The sequence below is a fragment of the Mus musculus genome, chromosome 3, assembly GCF_000001635.26.
Source record: "Mus musculus strain C57BL/6J chromosome 3, GRCm38.p6 C57BL/6J".
NCBI classification, from domain to species: Eukaryota; Metazoa; Chordata; class Mammalia; order Rodentia; family Muridae; genus Mus; species Mus musculus.
Genome location: NC_000069.6, coordinates 98,373,281 through 98,386,631, shown reverse-complemented (window position 1 = coordinate 98,386,631; position 13,351 = coordinate 98,373,281). Strand labels below are relative to the sequence as shown.

General features: G+C 45.5%; 1 protein-coding gene and 1 long non-coding RNA gene across 9 annotated transcripts in view; one reads left to right on the top strand and one right to left on the bottom strand.

The window, feature by feature from the left end:
- The window catches only part of Zfp697 (zinc finger protein 697), a 49,990-nt gene extending 45,320 nt beyond the window's left edge, over positions 1–4,670 (bottom strand). For 2 of the 7 annotated variants that reach the window (XM_030252617.1, XM_006501475.3), the window contains exon 1: positions 4,054–4,228. The gene's annotated coding sequence lies outside the window, so the exon portion shown is untranslated. Of the gene's footprint in view, positions 1–4,053; positions 4,229–4,596 lie in introns of those variants that run through there. The other 5 variants (XM_006501476.3, XM_006501480.3, XM_030252619.1 and 2 more) reach the window with 4 other exon arrangements.
- On the top strand, positions 4,120–9,863 carry Gm52610. Of its 2 annotated transcripts, XR_003954528.1 has the most exons (3): positions 6,138–6,520; positions 6,827–8,398; positions 9,028–9,863. It is a non-coding gene; the product is annotated as a predicted gene, 52610 (long non-coding RNA). The 2 variants fall into 2 exon arrangements; XR_003954529.1 differs by lacking the exons at positions 6,138–6,520; positions 9,028–9,863 and adding an exon at positions 4,120–4,360 and having other exon boundaries at positions 6,827–7,403.
- The last annotated feature ends 3,488 nt before the right edge of the window (positions 9,864–13,351 follow it).

Below are 13,351 nucleotides of genomic sequence, written 5' to 3'. Positions count from 1 at the left end.
ACACACAGGTGCACACACACACAGGTGCACACACAAAGGTGCACACATACAGGTAGACATACACAGGCACACATGCATACACGTGACTATGGAGGCCATAAGACAGACTTGGTTGTCATTACTCAGGTGCCGCCCACCTTTTTATCAGCCAGATCTCTCAGTAACCAGGAATTTATCAAGTATGCTAGTCTGTCTGGCTTATTGGATTCTCCTGTCTCTATTTCCCCAGGGCTGAGATTACATGCACATGCCACCATGCCTGGGGTTTTGTTTGTTTGTTTTTAAAGATTTATTTATATATGTATATGAGTACGCTGTCACTCTCTTCAGACACACCAGAAGGGAGCATCAGATCCCATTGCAGATGATTGTAAGCCACCATGTGGTTGCTGGGAATTGAACTCAGGACCTCTGAAAGACCCAGCCCCAAATTTCCTAGTGCAATCATTGATATATTCAATGATGTATCCAGTAAGCAGTGACTGCTATAAATCACATGAAAAGCAAGTAAAAACAAATACCCAATTATTTGTCAATGAAAAAAAATGCTAAATTGGAAGGAAGTAAAGTTTGAGCACTTTTATGTGGTATACTTTGACCCTAACAGACAGCTTAGGCCGTAAGAGGGAACAGGCATGTTCAATGTTTGACTCAGTTGCAAAGAGCAGGACTTAAACACTTTAACAACTGAGAGCAGAAATCACCTTCTCCCATGTAGACTTATAAAAACACCTGTCTATGCACTTGCTTTAACCCATTCTCTACGTTGCTAGAGTCTAAAAACATTCATGTTGGCAAAGAAGCTCAATGACATGGTGCTCATGAACACCTTTTACGAGACACGGTGACAAACACTATTAGACCCTCTTAAGCCAAGAGAGAGGAAAGGTTTCAGTATGCCATGAGACAGGTTTTATTTTCCCTGTCTCAATTGGTCCTCACAAGCCTATGAAAAAGTCTCCAAAGCTTTACTATAGAGACCAAGTAAGAGATAAAATAAGCTGTATGTGGACTGGGGACATAGCTCAGTTGGTGAAGTGTTTGCCAAGCTGGCACTACACCCAGGTTGGATCGCCAGTAAAGCATAAAACGAGGTGTCTTGAAGTACACTTCTAATCCCAGCATTCAAGAGACAGAGGCAAGAAGGATGGGAGCCATAGAGCCTTTCAGTCATCCTTGGCTACACAATGAGTTGGAAGCTAGCCTGGGCTACATGAGACCTGATCTATAAGTAAATACACGATGTATATGTTATTTCATTGCTTTCGTTTATTTACAAACTTCCAATTAAACATCCTTTGTGCATCTGCTAGTTATAAACATCAGGCAGAACAAGTTATTGTCCTCAAGGAATTTTATAATTTTAAGGGGAACAAGATGAGCTCTCATAACAGACAGGGAGAGGTGTCACCAAAATTCAAAATACCATGAGGAAAAGCTTGATAGTAACTAGGAATTCTTTCCTTCCTCCCTTTCTTTCTTTCTTTCTTTCTTTCTTTCTTTCTTTCTTTCTTTCTTTTTTAAAGAATTCTTTATTTATTTTACAAATATGAGCACAGTGTTGCTGCTTTCAGACACACCAGAAGAGGGCACTGAATCCCATTACAGATGGTTGTGAGCCACCAAGTAGTTGCTGGGAATTGAACTCAGGACCTCTAGAAGAGCAGTCAGTGCTCTTAACCACTGAGCCATCTCCCCAGTCCCACTAGAAATTCTTGAAAGGTTCCTATGAGGGAGTTAGGGATTGGGACAAAAATGAGAGGCAGCATGGGAATGTGCTACAGGGGTGTGGTTTGACCTGAGTAACCAATGCTCAAGAACGTGTGTTGCATCTTGGGATGAAAGCTGTTTGGTGCAAGGACCAGTAAAGAACGGAGATACAAAGGAGAAGTGGGCAAGCACTGGCTATGTGCAGAACTCTCAATGCCAAACTAAGTTATTAACCTTTGCCAATTACATTAACCCTAAATAGCATGTGGTATACCCAGAAACCCACCAAGACGTAGAGAAGAAAGGAAAAGCAGTAGCTTAGAGAGAATGTTTCAAATGGCACTCGGGGCACCCACACAGGGCTGCGACCGGGACTCCTGCACGATGCTGTGGCTTTCTGTCCCTTGGGAAGCAGACAAGCCCTTTGCTTGTCTTACTGTGTCCTCCTTGAAACCAACTTCCACAAGTTCTCCTTCCTTTCCCAGGACACTAAAAATTAGGCAGTCGAGTAAGTAGATTCTGGAGAAATCCAAAGAGCTCTTGGCAGGAGGAGAGGGAAATGCTATGCAAATCTATCAGCCTCAGACATACAGCCTCCAGTGAGGTCACCCGGTCCCTTCAATTTAGCTGCGCCCTTTGAGTTTTCTGACTTCTTGTCACTCACTCCTTAATTCCAGTAGGTTTTGAATGCCATCATGTTTTTTTTTTTTTCTCCTGAGTGACCTGGAAGGCAGCTTGACTTTCACTGTATGGTCTTGGTTCAATCTCAGGTCATTGTCTCTTGGACTGTCAATTTCTCCCCTAAAGATCCTACCTCCTCCAAGCACAGCCAGTGTGTACAACCGGGAACTTTTTCCGATGCAGACACTCTTTCTTCATTTTATCTAACATTGGCTGCCTGTACAATTCCAGTTAGTTCATTCCAACTTAGTTCACATGTCTTATCTAACAGTGCCAGTGAAAAGCCTTCCACCCCCTACAAGCCATTAATCCAGGGTCCAAAGCATCCTTTTCCCCCCCGTGCACCTGAAATAATCCGCCTACTACTCAAGAGGAATTCCTTTGGTTTTAAAGTACATTATACATTAAGTAATCACCATATGTTTCCTTAAGAGAAGGGATGCACACTTGTATACACATAGAAGATCAGAAAGGCATCAGAGGCAGGTGAATTAATTCCCTTATGGGAGTCACACTCCGGTTGTGTTTAAACTTGCCCATTTGTCCATAGCAGCTCACAAAGACCACCAACTCGCTAGCTATTGCCACATTTACCACAACGGTCTCTTGGGAAGAGACCCACTATATGGGAATGCTGACAGCCAACGGAGCCTGACTCAACAGGCAGGATTACAGCACTAAATTAAATTATGCCTCATACTCATGTGGGGGGTGGCTGATTCACTGCGGGGGGGGGATGGGGGCGTGGTTAAGAAAATAAAGGTTAAATCAGAGGAAGTCCCAGAGGAAGTCTTAAAGTCCCGTTCTAGAGACCTGCTATTGTGTGCTCTGGCTGTAAGGTACATCCAGGGTCTCTGTCTCACTGTTCCTCTTCACCATCCCTCATGCTAACATATGCCTCACCCCAGGCCACCTGAGCCTCAATAAGCTCTCTGGCCGCAGGCTCCAGCTCTGTCCACCACCTGCCCATGATCAGCCAACGTGGATATTTGTGGTTGGGGATTCTAGCAAAACCAGACAACGACCCCTCCTGAGCCACGCGCGGCTGGCTAGCTCAGCCTTCCTTTCGCAGGTCCTCATTGTACCTTTCTCCCAGTCCGATCGCAGCCCCCAGGTGGCAATCCGAATCGGTCAGACAGATGGGAGGAGCAGGTAACAGACACGTTTCACAAGGGCCAAAATGAACCTGCTGACCTTCGCAAAGTCCCCGCCTTCATCCCCTTCCTCACAGTGGGGCTGGGGGCACTGACTTAGTAGGCAAAGGGAGCACGATCTAAGCTGATGCACCGATGCACACAAAGCCTTTCACCTTCTGCTTGTCTTGCAAGCTCCTCCCTGGGCTTGGTCTCCCAGGGTCTCTGATGCCCCCTTCGGTGGTCTGTGGGACGGTCCGACTTGCTCTGGCAGCGCAGTCTCAGCCTCCTCCTCCCCTCCCCTCGCCACAGAGACCAAAGGGAGCTCAACCCAGCTATAGGACACGAAGGGTCCCCTTCTGTCCTTGGTTCCTGAGCCCACGGGGTGGCGGACCACAGTCCAGTGTGCGAAGGACAGCTTCGCGCGGCAGCTCAGCCACAGCACACATCCCAGCCCCTAGATGATCAGCTCAGGTTCCCAGCTCCCTATCCGCGAAGCCGGCGCGCCCAGCCGCAGCAGCGCTCCTACCTGTGATGCGCCGGGCAGCTCTGAGCGCACTGCCCAAGCCTGGCGCCCGGTGCTGAGGCTATGCAACCGCGGGCTGGCACTCGGGCTGGCTGCCCACTACCTCCTCGCTGGGGCTTCCTGTGGGGCTGGACAAAGGACATTTCCTGGGAGGAGCAGGGAATGTTCCCAGCATGCCTCGATTTGTAGTTCACCGAGACTTCCTGCCACCGCAGCAACAACGGGGGCTCTACTCAGACCCCAGGACTGGAGGAGAGGACCCTGTCGGGCTGTAGTAGCTCGGAGCCGATGGCCGACCCGCCGCCGCTTGGTAGAGTCGCGATCCTGCAGACGCATGCTGCCCTCACACGCTTGCTGCCCTGGGCGCGCAGTGCGAGCGGCCTTTTCTTTAGAAGTGAACTTTGTGATATGCTCTCTTTACGTCGGCTTCCCCCACCCCACCCCACCCCACCCCACCCCCGCTTCTTCTTCTAATAGATGGTCTTCCATAAGGTGAGGCTGGGGGAGGCGAGCATACTCTGACACTCAGCCTAGCCTGGGACTCACCTAGACAACTCACCGCGATTCTTCTTCCTACTCTTCAGGTGTATACCAACCCGAGTTTGTTGTTTTGCTTTGTTTCTGTTGTGCGCTAATCTACCTTAAAGCCCCCTGCATGCGTGGCCAGTGCTCTGTCCATCTACCAACTTTTTCACCTCCCAGGTTCTCTAGCTCAGTGTTTCTCAACCTGTCTGTCACGACCCCTTGTGGATCAAATGGTCTTCTCGCAGAAGTGGCCTAAGACCATCAGAAAACACAGATATTTATCAACATTACAGTTGATAAACAGTAACAAAATTATAAAGTAGCAATGAAAATAATGGTTAGGAGTCACCACAACATGAAGGGTCGCAGCATTAGGAAGGTTGAGAACCACAACTCTATGCAGTCAGGACTCTGGCTGTGGCCTGTTTAAGAAAAACATTTGGCTGCTCTTCTGGTATCCAGGCTCCTTAAAGATCTTAGCACTTTTGCCCTAAAAACCATGCAGAGCTGATCATTCCTAGATCCTGGCCTGGTGACATCCCTTTTCTCCACTGTTGGCCTCTGCCCAGGCTTCTTTTTAAGAGAAGTAATTGAGAGATAAAAAATAAACTTCATGAATTACATATGTGAGAGCCTAAATGACAAGCCGGATGGTGGAGCACACCTTTAATCCCAGCACCCAGGAGGCAGAAGCAGATAGATCTCTGTGAGTTATAGGCCAGCCTGGTCTGCAGAGGGAGGTCTAGGACAGCCAGGGCTAAACAGGAAAATTTTGTCTTGAAAGCAAAAAGCAAACACACAAAAACTAAATGACTAAAAGCTGAGCTGAGTCATTTTACCAAAGGATGGCAGGAAGGGTATAGTAAGTCAATCAAGGAAAGGATGGGTCCTAAGATTTTCTAGAATACTTGAAAAATAATCTGGCAATAGCCCCGTGTAGTGACACCGCCCAGAAGGCTGGGGCAGGAGGGTATGGAGTTCAAAGTTAATATGGGTTATCTAGCAAGACTCTGGCCACAGGTAATACCTGCATGCATACACAATCAGAAAGTCACAATTTGAGTTTCCATTTGTCAACTCCCATTTCAACTCAGAAGAAGTAGGGACCTTTAAGAGAGGGCCTTAGTCTGTGTTTAAGAACAGAGTATCTAAGAATGCTATCATCGTTCTTCTAGAGTCCTTTCGCCATGGGATAAATGGCTGGTTTAATTCAAGGTGCAGAACTGATGAGGAGCAAGTGGATAGTACTGTTTACTTCGCAGACGTCCTTGTTGATCTGTTGGCTATCCATCTGAATTAGTTGCACAAAGTATTTTAGCTTCATGTTTGTAGCCTTGGAACATTCAGGTGAAAAGCTCCCCATTTCCCCTAGATGGAACTCATGGATGTTTGTCAAATCACATAGCCTCATCATGCTCAGTGTGAGAAGGCGCTGGGCCTGCCTGCGGCACTCAAAATTGTCTACTCTGCCTCCATGAAGCTATTTTCTCTCCTTCCTCTAACACAACTTTTTTTCTACATTTCTTACTTTTGTTGACGATATGGAAATTTAGCCCATTACCTCCACCCCATATCAAACCTGCCCTTTTGCCTTTTGTTTGTTTGTTTCCAATGTAGTTAGCTCATTACTTTGGCAAGGTGGTTTTTTTTTTTAAACATATTCTTGTCTTTATAGCTTTCAACAGTGACCTCATTGTTGTAACAAAGTCCTATGAAACCTATAATGGCCTCTGTACGTGGACAGTGTGTTTGAGGTGCTAGGGAGAGATGCTAGCCATAAGAGTAGAGCTTTGCTTCCAGACTAACAAGCATCTCTGAGGTCTTCCACAGGATATTCATTGAATCATTAAAGGTGTGTGTTATCCTCGAGTACCTGCATCCCAGTTGACAAGATGTAGCTCACACCATCACTACATAGAATCCTCATCCATCGATGTGAGAAACTGTAAGCGAATTTGTGTTCTCAGAAGTTTCTGGTCTTTCCATAAGCCCTTTTGAACCTCCAAAGGCAGTGGTTCTCAACCTTCCTGATGCTGTGATGCTTCAATACAGTTCCTCATGTTGTGTTGACCACCCTGCAACCTTAATTATTTTCATTGCTACTTCATAACTGTAATTTTGCTACTGTTATGAACTGTAATGTAAATATCTGTGCTTTCCAATGGCCTTAAGGGACTCCTGTGAAAGGATCATTTGATCCATGAAGTTTCGGTCCTTAGTCCTTTTCAACCTTTTGTCACTTGAACCACAGGTGGAAAACCAATGCTCTGAGGGTTGGGAATAGGAATGAGAAGAAAACACGCAATGGGAGGCACAGTTAAGGTGTGGACTTTGGCTCTGAAGGACAGTGACCTCAATGGGAAAGGTGTGGTTCACGGAGTTTTCTTTGTTTGACTTTCGAGATGCGTTGGGGATGTTGGGATTTGGGCTAGGAAAAAAAGGCAGATGCTAAAGCCAGAGGGAGAGAGAAAGGATGAGGGATTAGCATCCAACAAATACTTGTTGAACTAACAAATTCCTGAAACGTAGCCTGACTGGTGATGTTGACCGTGAGATGATCAAAGTGCACATTCCCACTGAGACGCACAGTCTGAGACCAGACAGAATCGGCATTCCTTTCTCCCCGCTCATGCTCCCTCCCCTGCCCTTCACATCCCCAGAAGACAATGATGAATGAGGGGAAGGAGGAGCTCAAGCTGCCCTGGTGCTGGAGGACAAGCTCTCTCTGACTTCAGGAAAGATGTTGAAGGTAGACGGCATCTTCCAACTTCCGGAGCTTCCAGGGACATTAAATTTATTTATGTTTAAATAAATATTTACCTAACCTTTGCCTTGTATTATTCTTCCCAGTTCTGGGCACTGAAAAGGGGTCTCCAAAACACTAGGCAAGCACTCTATAACCACGACACATCCAAGCACACTCTTTTTCTTTCTTAATTCAAGGCTGTGTCATCTCTCGCTAAGTTGCCCAGGATGGCCTTGAATGTTTATGCTCCTCCTGCCTCGACCTCCGGAGAGGCCCAGGATAATCAGCCTGTGCTGCCTGGCCCTGCTGATTTTGTTACTTCTCCGCCCTGAAGTACAATAAATAGCTATTCTCAACCTTGCCTTCCAAAGAGGGGAGCTGAGGTTAGAAAGATTGGCCAAAAACATTTGTTAGACCAAATAGCCCTTGTGTTTTGTGTTAATCTCATTTTGTTATAGTTACTTTAGGTGAACAAGAAGTAGGATTTACTGGTGGGAAGGGTTATTACAGACAGGGTTGCTATAGATGTCTCTCAAATGCAGGGTTTTACACATGGTCAGCGGATGACAACTGGGGGTTTATTTGATCCTGTAGCCACTGGGATAAGTCACTTGTCAACCACCATATTATCAAGTTTATCTTTATTAAACTTGGTAAAAATTCAGTTTCTCTGAGATGTGGATCTTCTGGTGGTGGCCAGACAATCTAACTATGGCTCATTCATACGGCTTTGTTATATGTTCTTTGTTTTGCAGCCTGGTGGTGACAGTCATAATGACATGGCCAGTAATGAACCTTGGCCACTATGTCCTGGGTCTTCCCAGAGCCACCTGTCATACTTGTCTGGCATCCAGCCTGGGAACAGCTTGAGATCAGAGACTTGCACGCCTCCTTTAAAGGGTGGTCTGGAAGACTGTTGAGGGCAGCCATCCATATTCCGGCAAGAGGTTGTAGACATGACCACAAGGCTGCTTTTGTAGCCATTGCACAGAGAACACCGGGAGTAAAGGCACTAGGATGCTGAAGTTTTAGATGGCTTCAGGCATAAAGAAGATGCCTGTCCTTTTTCTTAATCTAGTAAGCAATCATCCCCCATTCATTGGTTAGCAGCACCTTTGCGAAATGACCCCCAAGTCCTTGCAGTTTAGAAAGAGACAGACAGCACCCACTTCCCCACTTCCATTTCAATGGGAGGATGTAACCAAGATGAACCAGTTGTGATGCTATACTAGGGACAGGGTGATAAAAAGAAGAAAAGCTGAACAAAGGGAGGAAAGCCCAAGAAAATCTTTAAGATATTTGTTGGGTTGAGGCTGAAGCTTACATGCCCATAGGCTTTTAGGTTCCCTGAGCCAAAACATTACTTCTGGGGTTAGAGCTATTTCAAGTAAATTCTGTGCCTGGCAGTTAAGAGTTCTATATAGCTGGGTGTGGAAGGTTGTAACGTAGCAATTGGCTGAGGTGTGGATGGGTGAGAATAGGAAGGACCCCCCCCCCCCCCCCCCCCCCCCAGTGCCAGAGCCAGGAATTGGAACTCCTTGTGATTCGATGGCCAAGGGGCTGAGCTCGGAGTGTCAAGTCAGCATGGGATGAGTCAGAGAGGTCTTAACAGACTGATGTTGGAATTTTAGAGGAGTTGTCCATTGATTGTTCTTTTTGTTGTTTTTTGTTTGTTTGTTTGTTTGTTTGTTTGTTTGTTTTTTCAGAAAATCAAAAGAGAGTTGTGTGAGGCTGGCTGCAGTATTAGCAGTGAGGAAGGTGTGACAGACAGGCTCCAAGGTGCTCTTCCTACCCATGGCCCAGGAACACCTAAGAGGGACTGACAAACACATCGATCGAAGCCAGGCTGGAAAGCAGACATTCTCTTCCCCAGCAAGGTGGCAGGAAAGATAGGAAAGTGATCCAGGAAAGACTTCCTGGATCAACTTCCTCCTGCATGATATCCATGCCATCCGTGCCATCCATGCCATTGGTGTTTAAGGAGAAGAGGAGCTAAGCCCCTTTTAAGTAGGATAACCACAGTTTGTCATGTAAATAGGGCAACTCCAAGTCTGAAGGAGGGGAGTGCTATTAATAATTAGACCTAGTTGATGTCGCTGAAGCAAGTTACTCTAATTAAAAGAGCTATCACTAGGACATGGTCCTACTTCAAAAAGCCAACCCCTTAGTCCTCCTCACCAACAGACAATTATTTCTGCTTGCCCCTGGCAGAGGCCAGGATGGTGGCTAGTCAGCTGAGGACTGGAAAGTGACCCAGCCCTGAGTCTTTCCTTAGGAGACAGCCAAGACTAAATGTAGAGGAGTTCTGTACTGTGAAACTCAATGGTCAGGGGTAAGCCATGCGTCTCAAGAAAGGGGCTGACTGAAGTTCCCTTCACAGTCCAGTCAAGGAATGTGCTAAGAAGCCTTGTCTTGCCTTGCCTTGCCTTAAAGGATGACTGGGTAAACTGGAAATTAGCCAGAAACCTCTCTCTTTGAGGTAGATAAGTTTTGTTTGTATGTGGAGGGTAGTGTGAGGGATTGAACCCAGGGTCTTACACATGATAGGCAAAAAATCTACCAAGCTACCCCTTTCAATTATGTTTTATTTTGAAACAGGATCTCGTTATATATCTCAGATCTGCCTCCCTAGCAGACAGAATTATAGGTGAGAGTCACCAGACTCCCTGTTTGGTTTTGTTGTTGTTGTTGTTGTGTAGCATTTTGTTTCATAAGGATTTTTTTTTACTGTTCATTTGTTCTCTCTCTCTCTCTCTCTCTCTCTGTGTGTGTGTGTGTGTGTGTGTGTGTGTGTGTCTGTGTCTGTGTCTGTGTCTGTGTCTGTATCTGTATGTCTGTGTGAGCTTGTGTAAGTACATACAGGTGTGTTTATGTCTGTCTCTCTGTCTCTCTTTCTGTGTGTGTGTGTGTGTGCATTTGCATGAACATATGTCTCTGTCTTTAAATCTGACTCTCTCTCTCTCTCTCTCTCTCTCTCTCTCTCTCTCTCTGTGTGTGTGTGTGTGTGTGTGTGTGTGTGTGTGGTATATGTTGGAAATGCTAATTAAAAATATAACCCAGGGGGTAGAAAGATGACTAAGTGGTTAAGAACATTGGCTGCTCTGACAGAGGACTTGAGTTCAGTCCCCAGCACTCACACAGTGACTCACAACTGCCTGTAACTCCAGTTCCAGGAAATCTGACAACTTCTCCTGGCCTCTGCAGGCACCTAGGCACACACATGATACATGTGCATAAATACAGGCAAAACATTCATACACATAAAATTAATAAATCACTTTAAAAAAAGGCTTGCACTCTTATTTAAAAAAAAAAAAAGACAACAATAGCTGAATGTGCTAGAAGTTCTAGCCTGTGTGCAGATGCAAGACAAGAAAGGAAAAGAGGAGACAAGATGGAAATTTCTTTAATTCAATATATCTGTTCCAGTCTGTCCCCCCACTTTAGTCATGTGCCAAATCAATGTCCCTCCTCTGCCATTTTGTTTTTTTCTTATATCAACAGAAACTGTTCCAAGAGACCTCAGAGAGTTTGAACTTTGTTTGTGTGTGCCTATGGCAATATTCCTCCTAAAGGGAGGAAGGAAAGAACAAGACAGTAGAGAAAGGTGGGGTTACAGGAACAACAAACCACCAACCAGGAACTTTCCCTTGGGAGACACACTACTCTTCCATAGTCAACATCAAAAAGTTCCAACTGACCACCATGCAGGACTGAAATGGTGTGGGGTGAAGTCAGTCAAATGTCTTGCTGTTAGATGAGCACAGCTGTGTTTCCAATATTCTATTAGTTCATTTGCTTGAAGAAAGAACATCTTTTTTTGAAAACAGGCCCTCCAGGTTAACTAAGCATTCCACCAACTGAGCTACAATCCCCAGCCCCTGAAAAATGATCTTTAATCCTTAAAGTTCCTGTTATCCTGACGGGCTTGTTCTTAGGTAACATTGTAGCTCAGGCTTTCTTGTTGCCTCAAGGCATTTCTCTCTTACCTGAGAGTTGCAAGCATTCCTTAACACACAGGGACCTTTCCCCCTCTTCTGCTTGGAGTCCACATTCCAACGGCAGTCCAGCCTTTCTGTGGCTCCTTCTCCTAGCCTGACTGTCTGGATAGAGACTGTGGCTCAATGGTAAGGGGTGGAGTGACTAAGCTCAGCATCATTCCTGAGATCTTTCGAAACTCTATCAAAGGCAGCCGCCCTGGCTCTTCGCAAGCTCTTTATTTTGTTCATATTTGAAATGACTTAAACTTTGCTTACCAGCTAGCTATTCTGACGCAATGAGATTAGCAACATCTTACATATGGTTCTTTCCAAGAGTTTAACATAGTAGTCAGTTTTTGAAGCATAAACTCCCTAGAATACTGGTTGATTCCTAACAACTATTTCATTTCACAAGCAGTTACAAGGATCATGCATGGAGGCTCATCTGGGAGCAACTTGTTTTGCATAGGCTTTTCCAAAGTAAGTTTATTATGGAAGTGTACAGTACGAAGGTGGCTATTTCATTAATAAGTTTGTATTTTGAAGTACATCTTGTTCCCTAGAGGAGACTTTGGGGAAATGGAAGTGAAAGTATTTCCCATGTGGTCAAAGGAATTGGGTGGGGGTGGCCATGAAGAATGTTATCACTGGGATGTGCCTGGCTGATTGAGGGCTAATCCTAAAATAGCATCCTGCCTACATTGTTTCCCATAGCAAATGCCCAACACTGGGTGAGCTTCATCTAGGCTGGGATCTCTGATCCTCAGGGCAGAAAGAGGAGGAAGCTGAAGCTGTGAGTCACAGGGAAACCCAGACTCAGAGATTCCACTCACCTCAACACTCCAAAGGCTAAATGTATTTCAATTCCTGAAATTTAAAAAACAAACTTGTATCTGGTTTAATGAAGGAACATGAAGTACTCAGCTACCAAGAAGTGACTCAGGGTAAAAATGTCCCGTGTCATTGCTTTCCAGCTTGGTGTGGGAAATCAATGACATCACAGCTAGAGAAGACTCTCGAGATAGTAAGAATAGAAGTGAAGAGCCCCAGCTGTTGTTTGCAGAAGCCATAATCAGCTGCATGGAATTCACTGTAATGCCCTCTCCTCTTATTTAATCTGTGCAAACAATGTTGATTTTTTTTTAAGTAAGGAGAGATGGGCTTTGGGGAGTTATATTTACCCAAGGTTGCTCATCAGTAGGTGTTGGAGACCAAACGGAAGCACAAGGCAAGAATTTCCACTGTTGAGAACAGCAGTTCTCAACCTGTGGGTGGTGATCCCTTTGAAGGTCAAACAACCCTTTCACAGGGATCGCATATCAGAAATCCTGCATATCAGATATCCACTATATGATTTTTGACAACAGCAGAATTAAAATTATGAAACAACGACAAAAATGATCTTATGGCGGGGGGTCACAACAACATGAGCAGCTTTGTTAAAGGGTTGAAGCATTAGGAAGGTTGGGAACCACTGGTATAGGAACATTCAGAATGGGAGTGTGAAGAGAAGGTCCGGGAAATTCCATCCTTCCACCCTGTAATCCAGCCAGCCAGCCAACAACCAGACACGCACTGCATTAGAGTATGTCTGCTCTCTTTTCTTTACGATGCTTGATTCTAGATGCCCCAATATGAAAGACAGGGTCCTGAGAACAGCCAGGCAGAGCAATAATCTCATGACCACTCAATGCTGAGCGGGTAACTGGGCACAGAAGCCATCAGGAGTTTTCGGAGATGCTTGCCCTTGAGTTGACATTGAGCTATAGGGTGAAAATAGGCTTTCTGGACATTTCGAATAATAGCCAAACCCTGAGATTTGTAAGACAGGAGGTGAGGCAAAGTGGTTGTACATACACACTGGCTTCTGAGCGGATGAGTGTTCACTCAGAAGGATGTTTCATGTTAAGGAAAAAATATAAATAATGGACACAGCAGTGATGAAATAAGACCCTGGTCGGGGGAGGAAGGACACCTATGCTGCCAGACAGAATCAAGAGCAAACAATCGGGCCCTGTAATAGGTTGAATGGGTTCGTGGAGTTAAGCCA